Source organism: Pelophylax lessonae (genome assembly GCF_965119305.1).
Source record: "Pelophylax lessonae genome assembly, chromosome: 4".
Taxonomy (NCBI): Eukaryota; Metazoa; Chordata; class Amphibia; order Anura; family Ranidae; genus Pelophylax; species Pelophylax lessonae.
The window spans coordinates 613,110,307-613,135,707 of record NC_138771.1 but is presented as its reverse complement, the minus strand read 5'-3'; the positions used below and the strand labels follow the sequence as shown (position 1 = coordinate 613,135,707).

Genomic DNA, 25,401 nt, shown 5'->3' with positions numbered 1-25,401 from the left:
CCCAAAAATTTGGAAGGTGTATCTCACACGTACCGATACAGACTATGCCGCAATTTAATTCTTTTTACCCCAAAGGGTGTCGATTGAATAGCGGAATAGAAAATATGATATCAAAAGGTGTATCTCACATGTACAGTCCCAGACTAGGCCCCGATTACAATTTTTTGTATCCTAAAGGCAGGATGAGGAGTAGGAGGAGTTCGGAACAGGAGGCTAACTGAAGCACCCTGCAATTCTCGGCGGTGGAAGATGCGCCCCAAAAATTTGGAAGGTGTATCTCATACGTACCGATACAGACTATGCCGCAATTTAATTCTTTTTACCCCAAAGGGTGTAGATTGAATAGCGGAATAGAAAATATAATATCTAAAGGTATATCTCACACATACAGACCCAGACTAGGCCCCGATTACTATTTTTTGTATCCTAAAGGCAGGATGAGGATGAGGAGTAGGAGGAGTTCGGAACAGGCAGGAGGCAAACTGAAGCACCCTGCAATCCTCGACGGTGTAAGATGCGCCCAAAAAATTGGAAAGGTGGATCTCACACGTACCGATACAGACTATGCCGCAATTTAATTCTTTTTACCCCAAAGGGTGTAGATTGAATAGCGGAATAGAAAATATGATATCAATAGGTGTATCTCACATGTACAGTCCCAGACTAGGCCCCGATTACAATTTTTTGTATCCTAAAGGCAGGATGAGGAGTAGGGGGAGTTCGGAACAGGAGGCTAACTGAAGCACCCTGCAATTCTCGGCGGTGGAAGATGCGCCCCAAAAATTTGGAAGGTGTATCTCATACGTACCGATACAGACTATGCCGCAATTTAATTCTTTTTACCCCAAAGGGTGTAGATTGAATAGCGGAAAAGAAAATATGATATCAAAAGGTGTATCTCACACGTACAGACCCAGACTAGGCCCCAAATACTATTTTTTTACCCTAAAGGCAGGATGAGGAATAGGAGGAGTTCGGAACAGGAGGCAAACTAAAGCACCCTGCAATCCTTTGCGGTGGAAGATGCGCCCCAAAAATTTGGAAGGTGTATCTCACACGTACCGATACAGACTATGCCGCAATTTAATTCTTTTTACCTCAAAGGGTGTAGATTGAATAGCGGAATAGAAAATATGATATCAAAAGGTGTATCTCACACGTACAGACCCACACTAGGCCCCGATTACTATTTTTTGTACCCGAAAGGCAGGATGAGGAGTAGGAGGAGTTCGGAACAGGAGGCAATCTGAAGCACTCTGCAATCCTCGGCGGTGGAAGATGCGCCCCAAAAATTTGGAAGGTGTATCTCGCACCTACCGATACAGACTATGCTGCAATTTAATTATTTTTACCCCAAAGGGTGTAGATTGAATAGCGGAATAGAAAATATGATATCAAAAGGTGTATCTCACACGTACAGACCCAGACTAGGCCCCAATTACTATTTTTTGTACCCTAAAGGCAGGATGAGGAGTTGGAAGAGTTCGGAACAGGAGGCAAACTGAAGCACCCTGCAATCCTCGGCGGTGGAATATGCGCCCCAAAAATTTGGAAGGTGTATCTCACACGTACCGAAACAGACTAAGCCGCAATTGAATTCTTTTTACCCCAAAGGGTGTAGATTGAATAGCGGAATAGAAAATATCATATCAAAAGGTGTATCTCACACGTACAGACCCAGACTAGGCCCCGATTACAATTTTTTGTACCCTAAAGGCAGGATGAGTAGAAGGAGGAGTTCGGAACAGGAGGCAAACTGAAGCACCCTGCAATCCTTGGCGGTGGAAGATGCGCCCCAAAAATTTGGAAGGTGTATCTCACACGTACCGATACAGACTATGCCGCAATTTAATTATTTTTACCCCAAAGGGTGTAGATTGAATAGCGGAATAGAAAATATGATATCAAAAGGTGTATCTCACAGGTACAAACCCAGACTAGGCCCCGATTACAATTTTTTGTACCCTAAAGGCAGGATGAGGATGAGGAGTAGGAGGAGTTCGGAACAGGCAGGAGGCAAACTGAAGCACCCTGCAATCCTCGGCGGTGGAAGATGCGCCCCAAAAATTTGGAAGGTGTATCTCACACGTACCAATACAGACTATGCCGCAATTTAATTCTTTTTACCCCAAAGGGTGTAGATTGAATAGCGGAATAGAAAATATGATATCAAAAGGTGTATCTCACACGTTCAGACCCAGACTAGGCCCTGATTACAATTTTTTGTACCCTAAAGGCAGGATTAGGTGTAGGAGGAGTTCGGAACAGGAGGCAAACTGAAGCACCCTGCAATCCTTGGCGGTGGAAGATGCGCCCCAAAAATTTGGAAGGTGTATCTCACACGTACTGATACAGACTATGCCGCAATTTGATTCTTTTTACCCCAAAGGGTGTAGATTGAATAGCTGAATAGAAAATATGAAATCAAAAGGTGTATCTCACACGTACAGACCCAGACTAGGCCCCGATTACAATTTTTTGTACCCTAAAGGCAGGATGAGGAGGAGGAGTTCGGAACAGGCAAGAGGCAAACTGAAGCACCCTGCAATCCTGGGTGGTGGAAGATGCGCCCCAAAAATTTGGAAGGTGTATCTCACACATACCGATACAGACTATGCCGCAATTTAATTCTTTTTACCCCAAAGGGTGTAGATTGAATAGCGGAATAGAAAATATGATATCAAAAGGTGTATCTCACACGTACAGACCCAGACTAGGCCCTGATTACAATTTTTTGTACCCTAAAGGCAGGATTAGGAGTAGGAGGAGTTCGGAACAGGAGGCAAACTGAAGCACCCTGCAATCCTTGGCGGTTGAAGATACACCTTCCAAATTTTTGAGGCGCATCTCACACGTACTGATACAGACTATGCCGCAATTTGATTCTTTTTACCCCAAAGGGTGTAGATTGAATAGCTGAATAGAAAATATGAAATCAAAAGGTGTATCTCACACGTACAGACCCAGACTAGGCCCCGATTACTATTTTTTTACCCTAAAGGCAGGATGAGGAGTAGGAGGAGTTCGGAACAGGAGGCAAACTGAAGCACCCTGCAATCCTTGGCGGTGGAAGATTTGCCCCAAAACTTTGGAAGGTGTATCTCACATGTACCGATACAGACTATGCCACAATTTGATTCTTTTTACCTCAAAGGGTGTAGATTGAATAGCGGAATAGAAAATATGATATCAATAGATGTATCTCACACGTACAAACCCAGACTAGGCCCCGATTACAATTTTTTGTACCCTAAAGGCAGGATGAGGATTAGGAGGAGTTCGGAACAGGCAAGAGGCAAACTGAAGCACCGTGCAATCCTCGGCGGTGTAAGATGCGCCCAAAAAATTGGAACGGTGTATCTCACACGTACCAATACAGACTATGCCGCAATTTAATTCTTTTTACCCCAAAGGGCGTAGATTGAATAGCGGAATAGGAAATATGATATCAAAAGGTGTATCTCACATGTAAATACCCAGACTAGGCCCCGATTACAATTTTTTGTACCCTAAAGGCAGGATGAGGAGTAGGAGGAGTTCGGAACAGGAGGCAAACTGAAGCACCCTGCAATCCTGGGCGGTGGAAGATGCGCCCCAAAAATTTGGAAGGTGTATCTCACACGTACCGATACAGACTATGCCGCAATTTAATTCTTTTTACCCCAAAGGGTGTAGATTGAATAGCGGAATAGAAAATATGATATCAAAATGTGTATCTCACACGTACAGACCCAGACTAGGTCCTGATTACAATTTTTTGTACCCTAAAGGCAGGATTAGGAGTAGGAGGTGTTCGGAACAGGAGGCAAACTGAAGCACCCTGCAATCCTTTGCGGTGGAAGATGCGCCCCAAAAATTTGGAAGGTGTATCTCACACGTACTGATACAGACTATGCCGCAATTTGATTCTTTTTACCCCAAAGGGTGTAGATTGAATAGCGGAATAGAAAATATGATATCAAAAGGTGTATCTCACACGTACAGACCCAGACTAGGCCCCGATTACTATTTTTTGTACCCTAAAGGCAGGATGAGGAGGAGTTCGGAACAGGAGGCAAACTGAAGCACCCTGCAATCCTTGGCGGTGGAAGATGCGCCCCAAAAATTTGGAAGGTGTATCTCACACGTACCGATACAGACTATGCCGCAATTTATTCTTTTTACCCCAAAGGGTGTAGATTGAATAGCGGAATAGAAAATATGATATCAAAAGGTGTATCTCACACGTACAAACCCAGACTAGGCCCCTATTACAATTTTTTGTACCCTAAAGGCAGGATGAGGAGTAGGAGGAGTTCGGAACAGGCAAGAGGCAAACTGAAGCACCCTGCAATCCTCGGCGGTGTAAGATGCGCCCAAAAAATTGGAAAGGTGCATCTCACACGTACCGATACAGACTATGCCGCAATTTAATTCTTTTTACCCCAAAGGGTGTAGATTGAATAGCGGAATAGAAAATATGATATCAAAATGTGTATCTCACATGTACATACCCAGACTAGGCCCCGATTACAATTTTTTGTACCCTAAAGGCAGGATGAGGAGTAGGAGGAGTTCGGAACAGGAGGCAAACTGAAGCACCCTGCAATCCTGGGCGGTGGAAGATGCGCCCCAAAAATTTGGAAGGTGTATCTCACACGTACCGATACAGACTATGCCGCAATTTAATTCTTTTTACCCCAAAGGGTGTAGATTGAATAGCGGAATAGAAAATATGATATCAAAATGTGTATCTCACACGTACAGACCCAGACTAGGTCCTGATTACAATTTTTTGTACCCTAAAGGCAGGATTAGGAGTAGGAGGAGTTCGGAACAGGAGGCAAACTGAAGCACCCTGCAATCCTTGGCGGTGGAAGATGCGCCCCAAAAATTTGGAAGGTGTATCTCACACGTACCGATACAGACTATGCCGCAATTTGATTCTTTTTACCCCAAAGGGTGTAGATTGAATAGCGGAATAGAAAATATGATATCAAAAGGTGTATCTCACACGTACAGACCCAGACTAGGCCCCGATTACTATTTTTTGTACCCTAAAGGCAGGATGAGGAGGAGTTCGGAACAGGAGGCAAACTGAAGCACCCTGCAATCCTTGGCGGTGGAAGATGCGCCCCAAAAATTTGGAAGGTGTATCTCACACGTACCGATACAGACTATGCCGCAATTTATTCTTTTTACCCCAAAGGGTGTAGATTGAATAGCGGAATAGAAAATATGATATCAAAAGGTGTATCTCACATGTAAATACCCAGACTAGGCCCCGATTACAATTTTTTGTACCCTAAAGGCAGGATGAGGAGGAGGAGTTCGGAACAGGAGGCAAACTGAAGCACCCTGCAATCCTGGGCGGTGGAAGATGCGCCCCAAAAATTTGGAAGGTGTATCTCACACGTACCGATACAGACTATGCCGCAATTTAATTCTTTTTACCCCAAAGGGTGTAGATTGAATAGCGGAATAGAAAATATGATATCAAAAGGTGTATCTCACATGTAAATACCCAGACTAGGCCCCGATTACAATTTTTTGTACCCTAAAGGCAGGATGAGGAGGAGGAGTTCGGAACAGGAGGCAAACTGAAGCACCCTGCAATCCTGGGCGGTGGAAGATGCGCCCCAAAAATTTGGAAGGTGTATCTCACACGTACCGATACAGACTATGCCGCAATTTAATTCTTTTTACCCCAAAGGGTGTAGATTGAATAGCGGAATAGAAAATATGATATCAAAAGGTGTATCTCACACGTACAGACCCAGACTAGGCCCTGATTACAATTTTTTGTACCCTAAAGGCAGGATTAGGAGTAGGAGGAGTTCGGAACAGGAGGCAAACTGAAGCACCCTGCAATCCTTGGCGGTTGAAGATACACCTTCCAAATTTTTGAGGCGCATCTCACACGTACTGATACAGACTATGCCGCAATTTGATTCTTTTTACCCCAAAGGGTGTAGATTGAATAGCTGAATAGAAAATATGAAATCAAAAGGTGTATCTCACACGTACAGACCCAGACTAGGCCCCGATTACTATTTTTTTACCCTAAAGGCAGGATGAGGAGTAGGAGGAGTTCGGAACAGGAGGCAAACTGAAGCACCCTGCAATCCTTGGCGGTGGAAGATTTGCCCCAAAACTTTGGAAGGTGTATCCCACATGTACCGATACAGACTATGCCACAATTTGATTCTTTTTACCTCAAAGGGTGTAGATTGAATAGCGGAATAGAAAATATGATATCAATAGATTTATCTCACACGTACAAACCCAGACTAGGCCCCGATTACAATTTTTTGTACCCTAAAGGCAGGATGAGGATTAGGAGGAGTTCGGAACAGGCAAGAGGCAAACTGAAGCACCCTGCAATCCTCGGCGGTGTAAGATGCGCCCAAAAAATTGGAACGGTGTATCTCACACGTACCAATACAGACTATGCCGCAATTTAATTCTTTTTACCCCAAAGGGCGTAGATTGAATAGCGGAATAGGAAATATGATATCAAAAGGTGTATCTCACATGTAAATACCCAGACTAGGCCCCGATTACAATTTTTTGTACCCTAAAGGCAGGATGAGGAGTAGGAGGAGTTCGGAACAGGAGGCAAACTGAAGCACCCTGCAATCCTGGGCGGTGGAAGATGCGCCCCAAAAATTTGGAAGGTGTATCTCACACGTACCGATAAAGACTATGCCGCAATTTAATTCTTTTTACCCCAAAGGGTGTAGATTGAATAGCGGAATAGAAAATATGATATCAAAATGTGTATCTCACACGTACAGACCCAGACTAGGTCCTGATTACAATTTTTTGTACCCTAAAGGCAGGATTAGGAGTAGGAGGTGTTCGGAACAGGAGGCAAACTGAAGCACCCTGCAATCCTTTGCGGTGGAAGATGCGCCCCAAAAATTTGGAAGGTGTATCTCACACGTACTGATACAGACTATGCCGCAATTTGATTCTTTTTACCCCAAAGGGTGTAGATTGAATAGCGGAATAGAAAATATGATATCAAAAGGTGTATCTCACACGTACAGACCCAGACTAGGCCCCGATTACTATTTTTTGTACCCTAAAGGCAGGATGAGGAGGAGTTCGGAACAGGAGGCAAACTGAAGCACCCTGCAATCCTTGGCGGTGGAAGATGCGCCCCAAAAATTTGGAAGGTGTATCTCACACGTACCGATACAGACTATGCCGCAATTTATTCTTTTTACCCCAAAGGGTGTAGATTGAATAGCGGAATAGAAAATATGATATCAAAAGGTGTATCTCACACGTACAAACCCAGACTAGGCCCCTATTACAATTTTTTGTACCCTAAAGGCAGGATGAGGAGTAGGAGGAGTTCGGAACAGGCAAGAGGCAAACTGAAGCACCCTGCAATCCTCGGCGGTGTAAGATGCGCCCAAAAAATTGGAAAGGTGCATCTCACACGTACCGATACAGACTATGCCGCAATTTAATTCTTTTTACCCCAAAGGGTGTAGATTGAATAGCGGAATAGAAAATATGATATCAAAATGTGTATCTCACATGTACATACCCAGACTAGGCCCCGATTACAATTTTTTGTACCCTAAAGGCAGGATGAGGAGTAGGAGGAGTTCGGAACAGGAGGCAAACTGAAGCACCCTGCAATCCTGGGCGGTGGAAGATGCGCCCCAAAAATTTGGAAGGTGTATCTCACACGTACCGATACAGACTATGCCGCAATTTAATTCTTTTTACCCCAAAGGGTGTAGATTGAATAGCGGAATAGAAAATATGATATCAAAATGTGTATCTCACACGTACAGACCCAGACTAGGTCCTGATTACAATTTTTTGTACCCTAAAGGCAGGATTAGGAGTAGGAGGAGTTCGGAACAGGAGGCAAACTGAAGCACCCTGCAATCCTTGGCGGTGGAAGATGCGCCCCAAAAATTTGGAAGGTGTATCTCACACGTACCGATACAGACTATGCCGCAATTTGATTCTTTTTACCCCAAAGGGTGTAGATTGAATAGCGGAATAGAAAATATGATATCAAAAGGTGTATCTCACACGTACAGACCCAGACTAGGCCCCGATTACTATTTTTTGTACCCTAAAGGCAGGATGAGGAGGAGTTCGGAACAGGAGGCAAACTGAAGCACCCTGCAATCCTTGGCGGTGGAAGATGCGCCCCAAAAATTTGGAAGGTGTATCTCACACGTACCGATACAGACTATGCCGCAATTTATTCTTTTTACCCCAAAGGGTGTAGATTGAATAGCGGAATAGAAAATATGATATCAAAAGGTGTATCTCACACGTACAAACCCAGACTAGGCCCCTATTACAATTTTTTGTACCCTAAAGGCAGGATGAGGAGTAGGAGGAGTTCGGAACAGGCAAGAGGCAAACTGAAGCACCCTGCAATCCTCGGCGGTGTAAGATGCGCCCAAAAAATTGGAAAGGTGCATCTCACACGTACCGATACAGACTATGCCGCAATTTAATTCTTTTTACCCCAAAGGGTGTAGATTGAATAGCGGAATAGAAAATATGATATCAAAATGTGTATCTCACATGTACATACCCAGACTAGGCCCCGATTACAATTTTTTGTACCCTAAAGGCAGGATGAGGAGTAGGAGGAGTTCGGAACAGGAGGCAAACTGAAGCACCCTGCAATCCTCGGCGGTGGAAGATGCGCCCCAAAAATTTGGAAGGTGTATCTCACACGTACCGATACAGACTATGCCACAATTTAATTATTTTTACCCCAAAGGGTGTAGATTGAATAGCGGAATAGAAAATATGATATAAAATTGGTGATTTTTCAATTGGACATGTGAACACAGCAGTGTCTTATGTTTTATGTCACGGTCAGCTCTGCAGCAGGCTATTAAGGGGAAAAAAAATCCCCTTTAAGTTTGTAATTTTTATGTAGCAGAGTAGCACAGACTATGCCACAATTTAATTTTTTTTAACCCAAAAGGGTGTATATTGAATAGTGGAATAGAAAAAAGTATATAAAATTGAAAATCACTCAATAGCTCATGTGAACACAGCAGTGTCTTATGTCACGGTCAGCTCAGCAGCAAGCAGACTATGAAGGGGAAAAAAAAAAATTCCCGTTAACTTAATTTTTTAATAGCAGATTAGAACAGCAATCTGTAGTAAAATATAGCTGAAAGCTGCACACAACAGACTGATAAAAATAGATTTTTTTCTCCCTCCTCCTCCTCCTCAGTGGGCTCAAGTGAGGGCAAAAAGATTGTTCACTGCACCACCCCCCACACAGCAAAATCGATGTAGACTGTCCCTGTCTAATTAGTGTTGAGCGAACACGGACTGTATTATTCGTGTTCGTACCGAATAATTGGATTTTTTGTACCCGAACACGGACACGGACACTTTACTGTATGTTCGGGTAAAAATCCGTGTTCGGTCGTTTTATTTCCGGGTTTTGCATGCTTTGGCGCTCTTTTCATGGCGGGCTTTCAACAGCCAATCAACAATCGTTTAACTGGTGTGCCTTAAGCCATCCCAGCCATGCCTGCAAATGTCTCAGTAGCTGTGATTGGCCGTCTGAAGCATGTGACCAAGTCTTTATAAGTTCGAGGCAGCCGCAGCGGCGTCATTATGCTGCTTAGATTCAGGGACAGAGCACACATCAACGTGCTGGCTGCTGATTAGGGAAAGATAGGCAGGAAAAAACCATTTGTGTCCGGATAGAATTGAGGGACAGGTCGGAGTGTTTAGGCAGGGCGAGTTGTAGGCATTTTAGGGATAGAGTCTGCTGAATTATATAGGGTCAGTGTCTTCTACAAACTACAATCGATATTGCTGTGTGGGGGGTGGGGTCTGCACTCAATCCTGATCTACGATCTCTTCTCAATCCTGTTAGGGACAGAGTCTGCTGAATTTTAGGGAAACTGTGTTCTACAAACTACAATCGATATTGCTGTGTGGTGTGGGATTGGAGATAGGCAGGTGTCAGTGATCCACATCCATTTTTCTGTGTGTGAGCTGCAGTGAACACAATCTTTTTGGGCTGCAGTGAACACAATCTTTTTGGGCTGCAGTGAACACAATCTTTTTGGGCTGCAGTGAACACAATCTTTTTGGGCTGCAGTGAACACAATCTTTTTGGGCTGCAGTGAACACAATCTTTTTGGGGTGCAGTGAACAAAATCTTTTTGGGGTGCAGTGAACACAATCCTTTTTGGTGTGCAGTGAACACAATCTTTGTGGGGTGCAGTGAACAAAATCCTTTGTGGGGTGCAGTGAACACAATCTTTTTGGGGTGCAGTGAACAAAATCCTTTTTGGGGTGCAGTGAACAACATCCTTTTTGGGGTGCAGTGAACACAATCTTTTTGGGGTGCAGTGAACAAAATCCTTTGTGGGGTGCAGTGAACACAATCTTTTTGGGGTGCAGTGAACACAATCTTTTTGGGGTGGAGTGAACAACATCCTTTTTGGGGTGCAGTGAACAAAATCCTTTTTGGGGTGCAGTGAACAAAATCATTTTTGGGGTGCAGTGAACACAATCTTTTTGGGGTGCAGTGAACACAATCTTTGTGGGGTGCAGTGAACACAATCTTTTTGGGGTGGAGTGAACAACATCCTTTTTGGGGTGCAGTGAACAACATCCTTTTTGGGGTGCAGTGAACAAAATCTTTTTGGGGTGCAGTGAACACAATCTTTGTGGGGTACAGTGAACAGAATCTTTGTGGGGTGCAGTGAACACAATCTTTGGGGGGTACAGTGAACACAATCTTTGTGAGGTGCAGTGAACACAATCTTTGTGGGGTGCAGTGAACACAATCATTGTGGGGTGCAGTGAACTCAATCTTTGTGGGGTACAGTGAACACAATCTCATACTGAAGGTTTGAGGGTGCTGCCTGTTCCATACTCCCCCTACTCCTCATCTAGCCTTTTAGGGGTACAAACAATAGTAATTGGGGCCTAGTGTGGTTGTGTACGTGTGATATACATACACTTTTTTGGGATCATATTTTCTATTCCGCTATTTAATCAAAAACCTTTGGGGATCAGTTAAATTGGGGGATAGTCTGTGTTGGTACGTGTGAGAGAGATCCACCTTTCCAAGTTGTTGGGGTTCATCTCATACTTCTGAAGGTTTGAGGGTGCTGCCTGTTCCATACTCCCCCTACTCCTAGCCTTTTAGGGGTACAAACAATAGTAATTGGGGCCTAGTGTGGTTGTGTACGTGTGATATACATACACTTTTTTGGGATCATATTTTCTATTCCGCTATTTAATCAAAAACCTTTGGGGATCAGTTAAATTGGGGGATAGTCTGTGTTGGTACGTGTGAGAGAGATCCACCTTTCCAAGTTGTTGAGGTTCATCTCATACTTCTGAAGGTTTGAGGGTGCTGCCTGTTCCATACTCCCCCTACTCCTAGCCTTTTAGGGGTACAAACAATAGTAATTGGGGCCTAGTGTGGTTGTGTACGTGTGATATACATACACTTTTTTGGGATCATATTTTCTATTCCGCTATTTAATCAAAAACCTCTGGGGATCAGTTAAATTGGGGGATAGTCTGTGTTGGTACGTGTGAGAGAGATCCACCTTTCCAAGTTGTTGGGGTTCATCTCATACTTCTGAAGGTTTGAGGGTGCTGCCTGTTCCATACTCCCCCTACTCCTAGCCTTTTAGGGGTACAAACAATAGTAATTGGGGCCTAGTGTGGTTGTGTACGTGTGATATACATACACTTTTTTGGGATCATATTTTCTATTCCGCTATTTAATCAAAAACCTTTGGGGATCAGTTAAATTGGGGGATAGTCGGGGGGCGTGGCCAGCGCGGGATGGTGATGGACGCTTGAGCTCTAGCTCCGCCGGCCGACGACTACATCCAGCGCCATCCCCAGCGACGTGAACAGGATTTCACCTCCATCTGACTCCGGCTGCTTGTGGCTACACTCCGCGATGTCCCGCAAGAGGAAGGATGTAAAGGGACCGAAGAAACTGACGGCGTTCTTCCCGATGCCGGCCCGAGGCGGTCGACAAGATGGCGCCGGCTCTCCGGGCCTTGCCGCCTCGGGGAGGCAAAGGGTACACTACACCGACCTGCCAGAAGATACAGCCCCTTCTGGCACCCAGCAACCAGGTACCCTTTCTCCTTTCGCCTCTGCACCGTCCAGCCCTGCATGTACAAGCCCGGCCAAATCTAAAATACGGCTGGATCCCGCAGACAAGGCCTCACAGCCTGGGAGCTCGAGTAACCCACTACTGCCCATCTCCCTGGGGTCCTCTCCCTTCGCTGCCTTCCCCACAGCTGGCCAACCTATCATGGACACGGCATTAAAGGACATGATGTATGCCCTCCACACCTCCCTCCAGGCAGATATAGTCTCCCTTGCTACTAAGTTTTCTGCTGAGGTTCTCTCATTAGGGGAAAGGGTTCACACTGTGGAATCCTCTGTATCTGAGATTGTGACTACGGTAAATGATTTGGTGGAAGCGCATGAAGAAAATTTGGATGAGCGACAATGGCTGAAAGCTAAAATCGCAGATCTGGAGGACCGCTCCAGAAGGAACAATCTTAAGATCCGTGGCATTCCTGAGACTGTGCCTCCTGCTGAGCTACACAAATTTGCCACTGATGCGTTTTTAGCGATTTTACCTGGAGCGACTCCCCTGGAGCTGACGATTGACCGTATACACAGGGTTCCTAAACCCCCTTTTCTCCCGCAACATGTGCCACGCGACACGTTGCTCCGTGTGCACTTCTACCAGACCAAAGAAGCTGTCCTGAACAAGGCTAGGTCCTTGGGCAATCTACCTGATCCCTACTCCGCTATACAAATTTTTGCAGACCTGTCTAAGCATACTCTGGACACACGTAGACAACTTTCTACTATCACCAAGGCTCTGCGAAACCACAACCTGCCGTACAAGTGGAAACACCCCTCCAAGATCTCGGTGGAGAGGAATGGAGAATCATACATGATCACCACGCTAGATAGGGGCATATCCCTGCTTCACTCATGGGGCATCATCCCCGACCCTGTACCCCCCCCGGGAGCAAAAAAATCCCCGAGCAGAGTTCCCCCACAATGGCAATCCATGCCGCAACGCACCTCGAGAGACACCTGATTGACTGGGCTCGCAATCCTGTTTTTTTTTGTTTTCTTCTCTCCGGACTTTTTTCTGGAATCCTGTTCCACTCCAAGCTTGTCGTCTAGAGGCGTTTAGCCCGTTTGGCTGTTGAACTGTTCTCTCCCCCGACTGGAAACGGCTATCCCAGCCTATGGTTTCCTTCTGCTTTTGTGTTCTATGTCTGTATTGTCTGGTCTTGTGTTGTTCCTTTTCTCCCTCTTCTGCAGGTGTAACAGACTCTGATCTGCCTCGAGAAGATGTGTTTGTCCCCGGAATCACCGGGATACCCCTCAAGATTCGCATTTCTGCAAGATTCCTCTACTTGACTTCAGGAGACTACGCTGTCAACTCCCGACTCTCCACTCATCCATCTACCTACACTATGTCTATCGATGGCTCCGTGAGTACTGATCCCTCGCACTCACCTCCACGCACACATGACGGTTAAAATTCTATCTGTCAATGCCAACGGCCTCAATCACCCAGCTAAGCGCACTTCTTTGTGGCGCACAGCCATTAAGAACAGAGCTGCCATTGTTAGTGTACAAGAGACTCACTTCTTAGACCAACATGCTCCCCTCTGTTCCCATAGAGAATACCCCACGGTTTTCACAGCCTCTTGCTCTAAGAAACGGAAGGGTGTATTACTGGCCATACACAAGGACTTGGATTTTGAATTAATCACCTCAGTCGCAGACGCCAACGGCAGATACTTGATCATAGTCTGCTCCATTGATGGATTTACAGTAACTTTGGTCTCTATATATGCTCCCAACGTTCACCAACTCCGGTTCCTGAATAGAACTATGACTAAAATCCGTTCGGTCCAAAAAGGCCCCTTGGTGCTGTGTGGCGACTTCAACCTCCCCCCAGACAGATCTGTGGACACTTCAGCTGCCACCACCAGATGCCTTCCGTCTTTGCAAAATTTCATCCACAAGCATGACCTATATGACATCTGGAGGTGCCATCATCCCTCCGATAGGGAATTCTCCCACCACTCTGTGGTGCACAACACGTATTCGCGTATTGATGTTATCTTGTCTGATTTGACTTTGCTCCAAAGGGCAGTGGACTCAGAGATAACCCCGATCACATGGTCCGATCACGCCCCAGTGAGTGTTGAACTCTCACTGTCGCAAAAACCCAAAGCGACGAAACCCTGGAGAGCTAATGCTGCTCTACTCAAAAGCCCGGACAATGTCGATTTTCTGAAAACCTCCCTAATCGAATTTTTTGAGACCAATCAGGGGTCGGTATCTGAGTCCGCGACTCTTTGGAACGCCCACAAGGCATTCAGTAGAGGGGTACTCATTCAATTGCAGCGTAGGACAAATAGGAGACGCTCCCAATTGGTAGATAAACTCACGAAAGATATTGCCGCTCTGGAGACCCAGAACCAGACCAAACCTTCCACTGACTTAAAATCCAGACTCTTGACGCTCAGACGAGAACTCCGCACTCATCTCCTAGACACTTACGAACGTAACCTCCAAAGAGCCAAGGCGACGTACTACGCCACCAGCAACAAAGCTGGCAAGCTTTTGGCTGCCAAGCTTAAGGGACAACGTACTAAAACTAAAATCAAATCCATCGTCCACCCCCATACGAACGAACGACTGCACGACCCTAGGGACATAGCTAACGCGTTCAGCAGCTACTATGAATCCCTCTACAACTTGAAGGACTCTGTTCCCTCTCCCCCCACCTCCGACCATATAAAGCGGTTTCTAGATAGTATTTCACTACCTTCTCTTTCGCCCGCACAAACCACACAACTTAACGCCCCCTTCACAGTGGAAGAAGTTCAGGCAGCCATAGGGTCCTTACCGACTGGGAAATCCCCTGGCCCGGATGGTCTAGTAAACGACTACTACAAGAACATGACAGACATACTGGCGCCCCATCTGTGTGCGGTGTTCAATGCTGCCGCAGATACCTCAGCTTTCCCAACGGAGATGCTTGAAGCTACCATAGTGACCCTACCCAAACCAGGCAAGGACCCGTCAACCCCACAAAATTTTCGTCCCATCTCCTTGCTCAATTCTGATATTAAAATTTATGCCAAGGTAGTCGCTAACAGACTGATGCCACTGATGCCAAGCCTAATACACGAAGACCAATCGGGTTTCACGTTAGGTAGACAATCTGCTGACGCGACCAGAAGACTTATAGATGTTATCCACGCTGCACACTCCAATAGAATGCCTTCTCTGCTCCTATCTTTGGATGCAGAGAAGGCATTCGATAGAGTCCACTGGGGATATCTCCAGGAGGTTCTCCGCAGATTTGGTATAGATGGCAGAATGCATGCTGCTATCCTGGCGCTATACTCCCACCCGACGGCTCGAGTCCTGGTCGACACATCCCTCTCCTCACCTTTCCATATCACAAACGGCACACGGCAAGGGTGCCCCCTATCGCCCCTGGTTTTTAATTTAGCCATTGAGCCCCTGGCCCAAAAAATGCGTACAGACCCCTGCATCACCGGGATTCATGTGGGACCTCAGGAGCACCGCATCAGCTTGTTTGCTGATGATGTTATCCTGATGGTATCGAACCCAACATCATCCCTTCCACGAATAAAATCTATTCTGGCAGAATTCGGGGAAGTCTCGTTGTACAAAGTGAACGAGGCTAAATCGACTATGCTAGACATTGGTATAGATGGAGTAACTAGAAACCTTCTCACTAGATCGTTTCCATACAAATGGGCGGACGACGGAGTTACTTACCTAGGCATAACCCTCACCAGATCCACCAACCTCCTATTTCAGGCAAATTTCCTTCCCTTCAAACTCCAGCTATCGAAAGAACTTCAGAATCTAGCGAAATTTGAGTTGACATGGTCGGGGCGACTAGCCGCCTTTAAGATGTGTACACTACCCAAACTGCTGTACCTTTTCAGGTCAATTCCCATCCCCATCCCCAGATCGTTCCTACTAGCTTTGCAGTCGATGGTGTCCCGCCACTTATGGCAGGGGAAACGTGCCCGTTGTGCGAGGGGGTTATTAATGAAGTCTAGAGAAGCAGGGGGAGCCTCTATGCCCAACCTGGAAGAGTACTACCTGGCAACCGTCCTTTCGCAGCTTCGCACGTGGTTCCAGAGCTCCCCAGACACTGTCTGGGGGAAACTGGAACAACATCTAGCTCCTCGCGGAGACCTCGTCTCATGGCTCTGTAGTAGGCAAACTAGAGACAAGGTCCCGGCGTACTTGCCTCCGACCGTCAGAGCTTCGATCGCGGCATGGCTGCGACTGACACACTCGCGATGGAAATTCACCCCGCTCACGACTATTTCTCTACCTATACATAGCCTCCTCCAGATAGTCCCAGACATGAATCTGGGTCAATGGACAGACCATGGAATCACCACTATTGACGCCCTGTATACTGATGGTATCCTTAAATCTTTCCCACAACTGTCTTCGGAGTTCCATATCCCCAAGACCGAATGGTATAGACATGTCCAAATCAAATCCTGCCTGCAGCACAATCCCCAATTCAGGGCCAACATCCCGAAGAGAATTTGGGAATTCCTCACGTCTTCCTCTCAGAGGGCGAAGGGTATCTCCACTATCTATCCTATTTTAAGCGAAAAAGGCGTTTTCTCCAAGTCTCCTCCCCTACTCAAATGGGAACGAGATTTGGGGGAGTCCTTCTCCCCTCAACAGTGGTCCAAGGCCCTTTCCCTGAGTAGTAAAGCCTCCTTGAGTGCCTCCATTAGAGAAATGCACCTTAAAATTCCACTCAGATGGTACCTCACACCTGACATAATAGCGAAGTTCCATAACGACACTCCCCCGACATGCTGGCGTTCCTGCGGCAAAATAGGCACTATAAAACATCTGTTGTGGGACTGCCCACCAATTCGCGCCCTCTGGTCTGAGGTTTTCCAGCTGCTAACCTCTATTACTCAGCTACCCCTGAACCCGACACCGGAACTGGGACTATTGAACTTGACCATAGAGACTATCCCAAGACCGCTCCGTAAACTAGTACTGAACGTCCTATTTGCAACTAGACTGAGTATTACTAGAAAATGGAAGAACAGCCAACCACCTTCCCTCCAGGACATCGTCCACACCACCCAACTGCACCACACGTACGAGTTGCTTGTAACCCCCAATTGTGAGTCTTACCGTAAGGAAAAGGACTTATGGTCCAACTGGGACCACTGGTATAATCTGAATATTTATGTGTAATTTGATTGACGGCCGCTAGATGGCGCATTCCCACTGTTATGTGATTTCCAATGGCATAGAGTGAAGTAGTCTTGCTCCATCCCCTCATTTGATACCTGTTATGGCTGATGTAAGCTTTTCAATCTAAGGGATCCTGCTTTACGATTATTACCTGCTTGCTGTCTCACAAAAGTTGTTACACGTATTATTATTATACATACCTGCTTATTGTTAAACCCTGTTGTTTGAAAAATGTCAATAAAAAAGATTTGAAATGAAATTGGGGGATAGTCTGTGTTGGTACGTGTGAGAGAGATCCACCTTTCCAAGTTGTTGAGGTTCATCTCATACTTCTGAAGGTTTGAGGGTGCTGCCTGTTCCATACTCCCCCTACTCCTAGCCTTTTAGGGGTACAAACAATAGTAATTGGGGCCTAGTGTGGTTGTGTACGTGTGATATACATACACTTTTTTGGGATCATATTTTCTATTCCGCTATTTAATCAAAAACCTCTGGGGATCAGTTAAATTGGGGGATAGTCTGTGTTGGTACGTGTGAGAGAGATCCACCTTTCCAAGTTGTTGGGGTTCATCTCATACTTCTGAAGGTTTGAGGGTGCTGCCTGTTCCATACCCCCCCTACTCCTCATCTAGCCTTTTAGGGGTACAAACAATAGTAATTGGGGCCTAGTGTGGTTGTGTACGTGCGAGATACATACACTTTTTTTGATCATATTTCCTATTCCGCTATTCAATAAAAACCTTTGAGGATCAATTGAATTGCGGGATAGTCTGTGTCGGTACGTGTGAGAGAGATCCACCTTTCCAAGTTGTTGGGGTTCATCTCATACTTCTGAAGGTTTGAGGGTGCTGCCTGTTCCATACCCCCCCTACTCCTCATCTAGCCTTTTAGGGGTACAAACAATAGTAATTGGGGCCTAGTGTGGTTGTGTACGTGCGAGATACATACACTTTTTTTGATCATATTTCCTATTCCGCTATTCAATAAAAACCTTTGAGGATCAATTGAATTGCGGGATAGTCTGTGTCGGTACGTGTGAGAGAGATCCACCTTTCCAAGTTGTTGGGGTTCATCTCATACTTCTGAAGGTTTGAGGGTGCTGCCTGTTCCATACTCCCCCTACTCCTCATCTAGCCTTTTAGGGGTACAAACAATAGTAATTGGGGCCTAGTGTGGTTGTGTACGTGTGATATACATACACTTTTTTGGGATCATATTTTCTATTCCGCTATTTAATCAAAAACCTTTGGGGATCAGTTAAATTGGGGGATAGTCTGTGTTGGTACGTGTGAGAGAGATCCACCTTTCCAAGTTGTTGAGGTTCATCTCATACTTCTGAAGGTTTGAGGGTGCTGCCTGTTCCATACTCCCCCTACTCCTAGCCTTTTAGGGGTACAAACAATAGTAATTGGGGCCTAGTGTGGTTGTGTACGTGTGATATACATACACTTTTTTGGGATCATATTTTCTATTCCGCTATTTAATCAAAAACCTCTGGGGATCAGTTAAATTGGGGGATAGTCTGTGTTGGTACGTGTGAGAGAGATCCACCTTTCCAAGTTGTTGGGGTTCATCTCATACTTCTGAAGGTTTGAGGGTGCTGCCTGTTCCATACTCCCCCTACTCCTAGCCTTTTAGGGGTACAAACAATAGTAATTGGGGCCTAGTGTGGTTGTGTACGTGTGATATACATACACTTTTTTGGGATCATATTTTCTATTCCGCTATTTAATCAAAAACCTCTGGGGATCAGTTAAATTGGGGGATAGTCTGTGTTGGTACGTGTGAGAGAGATCCACCTTTCCAAGTTGTTGGGGTTCATCTCATACTTCTGAAGGTTTGAGGGTGCTGCCTGTTCCATACTCCCCCTACTCCTAGCCTTTTAGGGGTACAAACAATAGTAATTGGGGCCTAGTGTGGTTGTGTACGTGTGATATACATACACTTTTTTGGGATCATATTTTCTATTCCGCTATTTAATCAAAAACCTTTGGGGATCAGTTAAATTGGGGGATAGTCTGTGTTGGTACGTGTGAGAGAGATCCACCTTTCCAAGTTGTTGAGGTTCATCTCATACTTCTGAAGGTTTGAGGGTGCTGCCTGTTCCATACTCCCCCTACTCCTAGCCTTTTAGGGGTACAAACAATAGTAATTGGGGCCTAGTGTGGTTGTGTACGTGTGATATACATACACTTTTTTGGGATCATATTTTCTATTCCGCTATTTAATCAAAAACCTCTGGGGATCAGTTAAATTGGGGGATAGTCTGTGTTGGTACGTGTGAGAGAGATCCACCTTTCCAAGTTGTTGGGGTTCATCTCATACTTCTGAAGGTTTGAGGGTGCTGCCTGTTCCATACCCCCCCTACTCCTCATCTAGCCTTTTAGGGGTACAAACAATAGTAATTGGGGCCTAGTGTGGTTGTGTACGTGCGAGATACATACACTTTTTTTGATCATATTTCCTATTCCGCTATTCAATAAAAACCTTTGAGGATCAATTGAATTGCGGGATAGTCTGTGTCGGTACGTGTGAGAGAGATCCACCTTTCCAAGTTGTTGGGGTTCATCTCATACTTCTGAAGGTTTGAGGGTGCTGCCTGTTCCATACCCCCCCTACTCCTCATCTAGCCTTTTAGGGGTACAAACAATAGTAATTGGGGCCTAGTGTGGTTGTGTACGTGCGAGATACATACACTTTTTTTGATCATATTTCCTATTCCGCTATTCAATAAAAACCTTTGAGGATCAATTGAATTGCGGGATAGTCTGTGTCGGTACGTGTGAGAGAGATCCACCTTTCCAAGTTGTTGGGGTTCATCTCATACTTCTGAAGGTTTGAGGGTGCTGCCTGTTCCATACTCCCCCTACTCCTCATCTAGCCTTTTAGGGGTACAAACAATAGTAATTGGGGCCCAGTGTGGTTGTGTACGTGTGATATACATACACTTTTTTTGGATCATATTTTCTATTCCGCTATTTAATTTAACTGGGCCTCCATGCGAGACCTGTGTGCCTTGTTGCGCTGTTTTGAGTACTCCACCAACATGGCCAGTGGCAATGACGCCGTTCTCAGCTTAACTATCCCACTTCCATGCCTCCTTGAAAAAACAATTCGGGCGATGATGGAAGAGGATGTGGCACAGGATGAGGAGGAGGAGGAGGATGAAGAGGTAACATTTCCAAGGCTTTCAGGGCAGTCATTCGCAAGGGGCTCCGAGGGTGGGTTCCTGCACACGCAAACGCCAGGGACGCAATTGTCCAGCAGGGGCACAGTTCTGGAGGATGAGGAGGATGAGGAGGAGGAGGAGCTGGAGGAGGAGATGGAACCATGTTCACAGCAGGGTGGCACCCAGGCCAGCTCATGGCCATCACTGGTGCGTGGCTGGGGGGATACAGAGGACACGGACGATACACCTCCCACAGAGGACAGCCTTTCGTTGCCTCTGGGCAGCCTGGCACACATGAGCGATTACATGCTGCAGTGTCTCCACAACGACCGCCGAGTTGCCCACATTCTAACTTGTGCTGATTACTGGGTGGCCACGCTGCTGGATCCCCGTTACAAGGACAACGTACCGTCCTTAATTCACTCACTGGAGTGCGATCGCAAGATGCGCGAGTACAAGCGCACGCTGGTAGACGCCATGCTGCTGGCATTCCCATCTGACAGCGGGGCCACAGTGGAAGCACAAGGCAGAGGAGGAGGAGGAGGAGGTCGCCAACGCAACCAGGGCACCGCCAGCACCTCAGAAGGCAGGGTTAGCATGGCCGAAATGTGGAAAAGCTTTGTCAGCACGCCACAACAAACAGCAGCACCAGCAGCTCAGATGGAACGTCTTAGCAGGAGGCAGCATTTTACCAACATGGTGGAGCAGTATGTGTGCACACGCCTACATGTAGTGAATGACGGGTCTGCCCCCTTCAACTTCTGGGTCTCCAAATTGGGCACATGGCTTGAGCTTGCCCTTTACGCCTTGGAGGTGCTGGCGTGCCCTGCAGCCAGTGTATTATCTGAACGGGTATTTAGCACGGCTGGGGGCGTTATAACAGACAAGCGCAGCCGCCTGTCCAGAGACAATGTGGACAAGCTCACGTTCATTAAAATGAACCAGGCATGGATCCCACGGGACTTTTCCGTACCTTATGCAGAATAGCAATGGATACCGACCTTACCCACCCATTGTTCCATTTTTGCTCTTTCTCACTCTTTTGGGGTGTACCCTCATTTAAAATTTTTGAAAAGAAGCAGTGTTGGCTACCTCGTCCTCCTCCTCAGGGCCAGATTAATGTAGGGGCTATTGGAGCTGCAGCTCCAGGCCCCTACCTTTTATATAGGCCCCGGGTTGGCCATATTCACTGTTACCGCTCTTCTGTCACTTGTAAACACAGAAGTCTGGCTTCTATGCTCGCTTCCCCAGGCAGCACCCTCAGAACCTCCCCACACAGCGTGAAGGCCGGACAAGGAGGGACAGTTGGCGATGCATGGATGTGTTTATGGGCTTCAGAGACAGCATCCCATGTTGAATTAGGCATGCATGGCTGCACCCTTCCTCCTCTGGGTGCATGGCAAGGCACGGCCCTTAAGGCCCTTCAAAATCCTCAGCACCAAGCCCATGATGCTGTTAATCCGGCCCTGGTCCTCCTCCACCGCCGCTTCCACCTACACCGCCCATAGGTGTGCGCAGCCTATTGCATTAAGGTGTGCACCCCAAAGTTGAAATACACATGCATGTGTTTGCCAGCAGGGAGAGTAATGTATCGGGGCCATGTACCTGTAGGCAAGGAGAAATAGAGCAGAGCAGGTCCCAGGGAGATCTTTCCCATCTCCTCACTGGCAATGCTATGTGCCCTAGGTGATTAGGGTGTGCCCAGGCACACCCAGCACACCCTGTGCGCACGCCTATGTCACCGCTAGGCTTGTGACGGTATCAGATTTTCATGCTGCGATTAATTGATTAAGGTTTTGCCACGGTATACGGTATTATCACGGTATTCTATTATTAAATTTAAATTATTAAATTTCCACCTCACTTCAATTTCATTGCTGAATTTAGGGGCTTTGGTTCACTTATGCACATTATTATATAGTCAGTCAGTACAGACTCTGTGAACCAGGCCTAAAATAGGTCATCAAGCAGTGTCTGGCCTAACTGGTGATAACTGGTTCTGGCGCTCGGCTCCGATCCGATGGCCTGGTCATTAAGAGGGCAAATCCTTGTGGTCAAGAAGTGGTTAAACCTGAAGGAGGTGTTGTTTATAAATTACTTTACTATTGCTTTAGGCCTGGTTCACATGTATGCGGGTTGGTGGTTCACATTTGCACAGGCATAGCAGCCCATTGATTTGAATGGGCTGCTATGCCCTCATTTTCCGCAGAAAAAAGGTGCATGCAGCATTTTTTTAAAATTCAGTGGCCTTGAAATCCATCCTGCTTTTGCACCATGCGACTAACCTGCAGTTCCTGCTCTGGCAAGCTTTCTGCATTTTTTGTATACGTGGGCACGGCATTTAAAAATAAACAGTTTGCGTGTGCAGCAACGGCAGGTAAGTCGCATGGTGCAAAAGAAGGATGGATTTCATGGCCACTGCATTTTTTTAAATTCTGCATGCACCTTTTTTCAGCTGAAAACGCAGGCATAGCAGCTCAAGCCCATTCACATCAATGGGCTGCTATGCCTGTGCAAATGTGGGCCCCCAACCCGCATACATGTGAACCAGGCCTAAAGCAATAGTAAAGTCATTAATTGGTTAAACCTGCAGGAGGACCGGTGTTTTTATCTATTAATGACTTTACTATTGCTTTAGGCCTGGTTCACATGTATGCGGGTTGGGGGCCCACATTTGCACAGGCATAGCAGCCCATTGATGTGAATGGGCTTGAGCTGCTATGCCTGCGTTTTCAGCTGAAAAAAGGTGCATGCAGAATTTAAAAAAATGCAGTGGCCATGAAATCCATCCTTCTTTTGCACCATGCGACTTACCTGCCGTTGCTGCACACGCAAACTGTTTATTTTTAAATGCCGTGCCCACGTATACAAAAAATGCAGAAAGCTTGCCAGAGCAGGAACTGCAGGTTAGTCGCATGGTGCAAAAGCAGGATGGATTTCAAGGCCACTGAATTTAAAAAAAATGCTGCATGCACCTTTTTTCTGCGGAAAATGAGGGCATAGCAGCCCGTTCAAATCAATGGGCTGCTATGCCTGTGCAAATGTGGGCCGCCAACCCGCATACATGTGAACCGCCAACCCGCATACATGTGAACCACCAACCCGCATACATGTGAACCAGGCCTAAAGCAATAGTAAAGTCATTAATAGATAAAAACACCGGTCCTCCTGCAGGTTTAACCACTTCTGGATCGCAAGGATTTGCCCCTTTAAAGACCAGGCCATCGGATCAGAGCGCCAGGACCAGTCATCACCAGGTAGGCCAGACACTGCTTGATGGCTATATAATAATGTAATGTGGGCTGCTAGGCGTGTGTGTGTGTATATATATATTTATTAGAGCTGCACGATTCTGGCCAAAATGAGAATCACGATTTTTTAGCTTGGAATAAAGATCACGATTCTCTCACGATTCTCTGTGTAACAAAAAAAAAAAAATTGGGATAACTTTACTGTTACGTTTTTTTTTTTTTTTTTTATTCATTAAAGTCTAATCATTGCGTTTGAAAGACTGCTGCGCAAATACAGTGTGACATAAAATATTACAACAATCGCCATTTTATTCTGTAGGGTCTCTGCTAAAAAAATATATAAAATGTTTGGGGGTTCTAAGTACTTTTCTAGCAAAAAAAAAACTGATTTTAACTTGCAAACAGCAAGTGTCAGAAAAAGATCCAGTCTTTAAGAGGTTAAACTTCCTTTCTCCCTGGCAGAGGGAAGGAAAAGATACAAATGTAATCATTTTTGTTTATAGTTAGGAGACTTAATGCTGAAAGGTGTTAGCTGAGTGAGTGAATGAGTCATCCAGCTCACTGAAATGTATCAATTCACAAGTCAGGCAGACTTGACAGAGAAACTCGGTATTTTAAAAATGCCACAATAACAATACCGTGGCTATCGAATTACCGAAAACCGGCATATGTCTAGTCACCGCCACATCCACCACCACCTCAACCTCCCTCCTACTCCATATGGGCCTCGTCCTTCAGAGATGAAGAAGAACATTGTTTTATTTTTCTGTTTTTTTTTGTTGTTTTAAGTTATTTCCCTATCCACATTTGTTTGCAGAGCACTTGCCATGCTCTTAATTACGTTTTGCTGCCATTTGCAGCACTCTAGCCCTTTCCTTTGGAGTTTTAGAGCCATTTTAGTGCCTTAAAGTTCGGGTCCCCATTGACTTCAATGGGGTTCGGTGTCCGGGAAAAGTTCGGTAAAAGTCCGGGACACGGACCCGGACTTTTTTTTAAAGTTCGGCCGAACCCGTCGAACACGGACATCTAGGTGTTCGCTCAACCCTATGTCTAATCTCTCCAGCCTGTCCCTAAAATGCTCAAATAACTTTCCCTGCCTACACTCCGACCTGTCCCTGAATTCTTTTCGGACACAATTTTTCACTGTCTGTCCCTAATCAGCAGCCAGCACGTATGATGTGTGCTCTCTCCCTAAACTACAGCAGAATGACGCAGCGCGCTGGGTCTCTCGAACTTATAAAGACATGGTCACATGCTTCAGATGGCCAATCACAGCTACTAATACATTAGTAGGCATGGCTGGGATGGCTTAAGGCACATCAGTTAAACGCTTGTTGATTGGCTGTTGAAAGCCCGCCATTAAAAGCGCGACATTATATACAAAACAGGAAATAAAATTACCGAACACGGATTTTAAACCCGAACATACAGTAAAGTTTTCGGGTCCGTGTTCGGGTAACAAAAATCCAATTATTCGGTACGAACCCGAATAATACAGTCCGCGTTCGCTCAACACTAGTGCTGATATGCGTGACATATGCATCTGACCAAGGACTTAAAAGTTGCATAAAGTTTTACTTCACTTCATCATCTCTTAGCCAATATATTAGTGCCGGACATAGATGCAGACATTAAATAATGCCAAAACTAGTATGAAGCTGGGTGTTTTGGGTG

The 25,401-nt window shown here is 45.9% G+C and overlaps 1 protein-coding gene across 1 annotated transcript in view; it reads right to left on the bottom strand.

Annotated features, from left to right (window-relative positions):
* The window catches only part of LOC309553571 (A.superbus venom factor 1-like), a 476,096-nt gene that overhangs the window by 47,634 nt on the left and 403,061 nt on the right, over positions 1-25,401 (bottom strand). The window lies entirely within an intron of this gene.